The sequence below is a fragment of the Strongylocentrotus purpuratus genome, unplaced genomic scaffold (genome assembly GCF_000002235.5).
Source record: "Strongylocentrotus purpuratus isolate Spur 01 unplaced genomic scaffold, Spur_5.0 spur5_scaffold_18, whole genome shotgun sequence".
Classification (NCBI taxonomy): Eukaryota; Metazoa; Echinodermata; class Echinoidea; order Camarodonta; family Strongylocentrotidae; genus Strongylocentrotus; species Strongylocentrotus purpuratus.
Genome location: NW_022145603.1, coordinates 2,985,728 through 2,991,391, shown reverse-complemented (window position 1 = coordinate 2,991,391; position 5,664 = coordinate 2,985,728). Strand labels below are relative to the sequence as shown.

Below are 5,664 nucleotides of genomic sequence, written 5' to 3'. Positions count from 1 at the left end.
TTAGCAAATGAGGTAAATTAACTCAATGTCTCGTTTAATATTCGTATTTATTTCAGAATTGTTGCCTGAGATAGAAAATATTTTCAGGTTGAAATAAAAATTCGAAATAAACGTGCATGTGTCCCTGCCAGAAAAAAGGGACAGGAAAGCTTGAAATCTTTCATTTGGGATGAAAAAACAATGTCCTATACAAGGTTCAAGTTTACAGACACCTTAAGGACAGGAGTTCACTGGTTAGGATTGGGATGCAAAGATTTTCCTCTCCAAATACTAGATATTATGTCTAATTTCGTCCTTGTGTACCTTTTATTTATATCTTTCGAAGAGCAAGGAGGCATTGCATTATCTCAAAAAGAGTATTAATGTAGGTATTTACTCTGATTCGACAGTATAGCTTACCTGCACACGTATCCCCAGTAAAACCAACAGCACAGGTGCAAGTAAAGGAGCTGACTCCATCAACGCAATCTCCTCCATTCATACAAGGACTGCTGGAACATTCGTCGATCTCTGTGCAAATGAAGTTCCAAAGATAGAGAGTGCGATGAAAGTGACAAGAAAACAATTCCCATTTTGACAGATTTTTTTGTTTTGTTTGGGGGATGACAGGAACATGAAATTAAAAAACTGATATGTTGTATTCTAAATAATGACAGCTGAGGATTAATTTCACTTCAGATAGAAAAAAATTGCAATTTTAGCAAATGAGGTAAATTAACTCAATGTCTCGTTTAATATTCGTATTTATTTCAGAATTGTTGCCTGAGATAGAAAATATTTTCAGGTTGAAATAAAAATTCGAAATAAACGTGCATGTGTCCCTGCCAGAAAAAAGGGACGGGAAAGCTTGAAATCTTTCATTTGGGATGAAAAAACAATGTCCTATACAAGGTTCAAGTTTACAGACACCTAAAGGACAGGAGTTCACTGGTTAGGATTGGGATGCAAAGATTTTCCTCTCCAATTACTAGATATTATGTCTAATTTCGTCCTTGTGTACCTTTTATTTATATCTTTCGAAGAGCAAGGAGGCATTGCATTACTCAAAAAGAGTATTAATGTAGGTATTTACTCTGATTCGACAGTATAGCTTACCTGCACACGTATCCCCAGTAAAACCAACAGCACAGGTGCAAGTAAAGGAGCTGACTCCTTCAACACAATCTCCTCCATTCATACAAGGACTGCTGGAACATTCGTCGATCTCTGTGCAAATGAAGTTCCAAAGATAGAGAGTGCGATGAAAGTGACAAAAAAACAATTCCCATTTTGACAGATTTTTTTGTTTTGTTTGGGGGATGACAGGAACATGAAATTAAAAAACTGATTTTTTGTATTCTAAATAATGACAGCTGAGGATTAATTTCACTTCAGATAGAAAAAAAATTGCAATTTTAGCAAATGAGGTAAATTAACTCAATGTCTCGTTTAATATTCGTATTTATTTCAGAATTGTTGCCTGAGATAGAAAATATTTTCAGGTTGAAATAAAAATTCGAAATAAACGTGCATGTGTCCCTGCCAGAAAAAAGGGACAGGAAAGCTTGAAATCTTTCATTTGGGATGAAAAAACAATGTCCTATACAAGGTTCAAGTTTACAGACACCTAAGGACAGGAGTTCACTGGTTAGGATTGGGATGCAAAGATTTTCCTCTCCAAATACTAGATATTATGTCTAATTTCGTCCTTGTGTACCTTTTATTTATATCTTTCGAAGAGCAAGGAGGCATTGCATTACTCAAAAAGAGTATTAATGTAGGTATTTACTCTGATTCGACAGTATAGCTTACCTGCACACGTATCCCCAGTAAAACCAACAGCACAGGTGCAAGTAAAGGAGCTGACTCCATCACGCAATCTCCTCCATTCATACAAGGACTGCTGGAACATTCGTCGATCTCTGTGCAAATGAAGTTCCAAAGATAGAGAGTGCGATGAAAGTGACAAGAAAACAATTCCCATTTTGACAGATTTTTTGTTTTGTTTGGGGGATGACAGGAACATGAAATTAAAAAACTGATATTTGTATTCTAAATAATGACAGCTGAGGATTAATTTCACTTCAGATAGAAAAGAAATAGCAATTTTAGCAAATGAGGTAAATTAACTCAATGTCTCGTTTAATATTCGTATTTATTTCAGAATTGTTGCCTGAGATAGAAAATATTTTCAGGTTGAAATAAAAATTCGAAATAAACGTGCATGTGTCCCTGCCAGAAAAAAGGGACGGGAAAGCTTGAAATCTTTCATTTGGGATGAAAAAAACAATGTCCTATACAAGGTTCAAGTTTACAGACACCTAAAGGACAGGAGTTCACTGGTTAGGATTGGGATGCAAAGATTTTCCTCTCCAAATACTAGATATTATGTCTAATTTCGTCCTTGTGTACCTTTTATTTATATCTTTCGAAGAGCAAGGAGGCATTGCATTACTCAAAAAGAGTATTAATGTAGGTATTTACTCTGATTCGACAGTATAGCTTACCTGCACACGTATCCCCAGTAAAACCAACAGCACAGGTGCAAGTAAAGGAGCTGACTCCATCAACGCAATCTCCTCCATTCATACAAGGACTGCTGGAACATTCGTCGATCTCTGTGCAAATGAAGTTCCAAAGATAGAGAGTGCGATGAAAGTGACAAGAAAACAATTCCCATTTTGACAGATTTTTTTGTTTTGTTTGGGGGATGACAGGAACATGAAATTAAAAAACTGATATGTTGTATTCTAAATAATGACAGCTGAGGATTAATTTCACTTCAGATAGAAAAGAAATAGCAATTTTAGCAAATGAGGTAAATTAACTCAATGTCTCGTTTAATATTCGTATTTATTTCAGAATTGTTGCCTGAGATAGAAAATATTTTCAGGTTGAAATAAAAATTCGAAATAAACGTGCATGTGTCCCTGCCAGAAAAAAGGGACGGGAAAGCTTGAAATCTTTCATTTGGGATGAAAAAACAATGTCCTATACAAGGTTCAAGTTTACAGACACCTAAAGGACAGGAGTTCACTGGTTAGGATTGGGATGCAAAGATTTTCCTCTCCAATACTAGATATTATGTCTAATTTCGTTGTGTACCTTTTATTTATATCTTTCGAAGAGCAAGGAGGCATTGCATTACTCAAAAAGAGTATTAATGTAGGTATTTACTCTGATTCGACAGTATAGCTTACCTGCACACGTATCCCCAGTAAAACCAACAGCACAGGTGCAAGTAAAGGAGCTGACTCCTTCAACACAATCTCCTCCATTCATACAAGGACTGCTGGAACATTCGTCGATCTCTGTGCAAATGAAGTTCCAAAGATAGAGAGTGCGATGAAAGTGACAAAAAAACAATTCCCATTTTGACAGATTTTTTTGTTTTGTTTGGGGGATGACAGGAACATGAAATTAAAAAACTGATTTTTTGTATTCTAAATAATGACAGCTGAGGATTAATTTCACTTCAGATAGAAAAAAAAATTGCAATTTTAGCAAATGAGGTAAATTAACTCAATGTCTCGTTTAATATTCGTATTTATTTCAGAATTGTTGCCTGAGATAGAAAATATTTTCAGGTTGAAATAAAAATTCGAAATAAACGTGCATGTGTCCCTGCCAGAAAAAAGGGACAGGAAAGCTTGAAATCTTTCATTTGGGATGAAAAAACAATGTCCTATACAAGGTTCAAGTTTACAGACACCTTAAGGACAGGAGTTCACTGATTAGGATTGGGATGCAAAGATTTTCCTCTCCAAATACTAGATATTATGTCTAATTTCGTCCTTGTGTACCTTTTATTTATATCTTTCGAAGAGCAAGGAGGCATTGCATTACTCAAAAAGAGTATTAATGTAGGTATTTACTCTGATTCGACAGTATAGCTTACCTGCACACGTATCCCCAGTAAAACCAACAGCACAGGTGCAAGTAAAGGAGCTGACTCCATCAACGCAATCTCCTCCATTCATACAAGGACTGCTGGAACATTCGTCGATCTCTGTGCAAATGAAGTTCCAAAGATAGAGAGTGCGATGAAAGTGACAAGAAAACAATTCCCATTTTGACAGATTTTTTTGTTTTGTTTGGGGGATGACAGGAACATGAAATTAAAAAACTGATATTTTGTATTCTAAATAATGACAGCTGAGGATTAATTTCACTTCAGATAGAAAAGAAATAGCAATTTTAGCAAATGAGGTAAATTAACTCAATGTCTCGTTTAATATTCGTATTTATTTCAGAATTGTTGCCTGAGATAGAAAATATTTTCAGGTTGAAATAAAAATTCGAAATAAACGTGCATGTGTCCCTGCCAGAAAAAAGGGACAGGAAAGCTTGAAATCTTTCATTTGGGATGAAAAAACAATGTCCTATACAAGGTTCAAGTTTACAGACACCTAAAGGACAGGAGTTCACTGGTTAGGATTGGGATGCAAAGATTTTCCTCTCCAATTACTAGATATTATGTCTAATTTCGTCCTTGTGTACCTTTATTTATATCTTTCGAAGAGCAAGGAGGCATTGCATTACTCAAAAAGAGTATTAATGTAGGTATTTACTCTGATTCGACAGTATAGCTTACCTGCACACGTATCCCCAGTAAAACCAACAGCACAGGTGCAAGTAAAGGAGCTGACTCCATCAACACAATCTCCTCCATTCATACAAGGACTGCTGGAACATTCGTCGATCTCTGTGCAAATGAAGTTCCAAAGATAGAGAGTGCGATGAAAGTGACAAAAAAACAATTCCCATTTTGACAGATTTTTTTGTTTTGTTTGGGGGATGACAGGAACATGAAATTAAAAAACTGATTTTTGTATTCTAAATAATGACAGCTGAGGATTAATTTCACTTCAGATAGAAAAAATTGAACAATTTTAGCAAATGAGGTAAATTAACTCAATGTCTCGTTTAATATTCGTATTTATTTCAGAATTGTTGCCTGAGATAGAAAATATTTTCAGGTTGAAATAAAAATTCGAAATAAACGTGCATGTGTCCCTGCCAGAAAAAAGGGACAGGAAAGCTTGAAATCTTTCATTTGGGATGAAAAAACAATGTCCTATACAAGGTTCAAGTTTACAGACACTTAAGGACAGGAGTTCACTGGTTAGGATTGGGATGCAAAGATTTTCCTCTCAAAATACTAGATATTATGTCTAATTTCGTCCTTGTGTACCTTTTATTTATATCTTTCGAAGAGCAAGGAGGCATTGCATTACTCAAAAAGAGTATTAATGTAGGTATTTACTCTGATTCGACAGTATAGCTTACCTGCACACGTATCCCCAGTAAAACCAACAGCACAGGTGCAAGTAAAGGAGCTGACTCCATCAACGCAATCTCCTCCATTCATACAAGGACTGCTGGAACATTCGTCGATCTCTGTGCAAATGAAGTTCCAAAGATAGAGAGTGCGATGAAAGTGACAAGAAAACAATTCCCATTTTGACAGATTTTTTTGTTTTGTTTGGGGGATGACAGGAACATGAAATTAAAAAACTGATATTTGTATTCTAAATAATGACAGCTGAGGATTAATTTCACTTCAGATAGAAAAGAAATAGCAATTTTAGCAAATGAGGTAAATTAACTCAATGTCTCGTTTAATATTCGTATTTATTTCAGAATTGTTGCCTGAGATAGAAAATATTTTCAGGTTGAAATAAA

General features: G+C 35.3%; 1 long non-coding RNA gene across 1 annotated transcript; it reads right to left on the bottom strand.

The window, feature by feature from the left end:
• Positions 1–480: 480 nt before the first annotated feature.
• LOC115925352 lies at positions 481–1,853 on the bottom strand. The gene is made up of 3 exons (XR_004064651.1): positions 1,792–1,853; positions 1,096–1,206; positions 481–510 (listed from the first exon to the last, which is right to left on the bottom strand). It is a non-coding gene; the product is annotated as an uncharacterized LOC115925352 (long non-coding RNA).
• Positions 1,854–5,664: the final 3,811 nt, after the last annotated feature.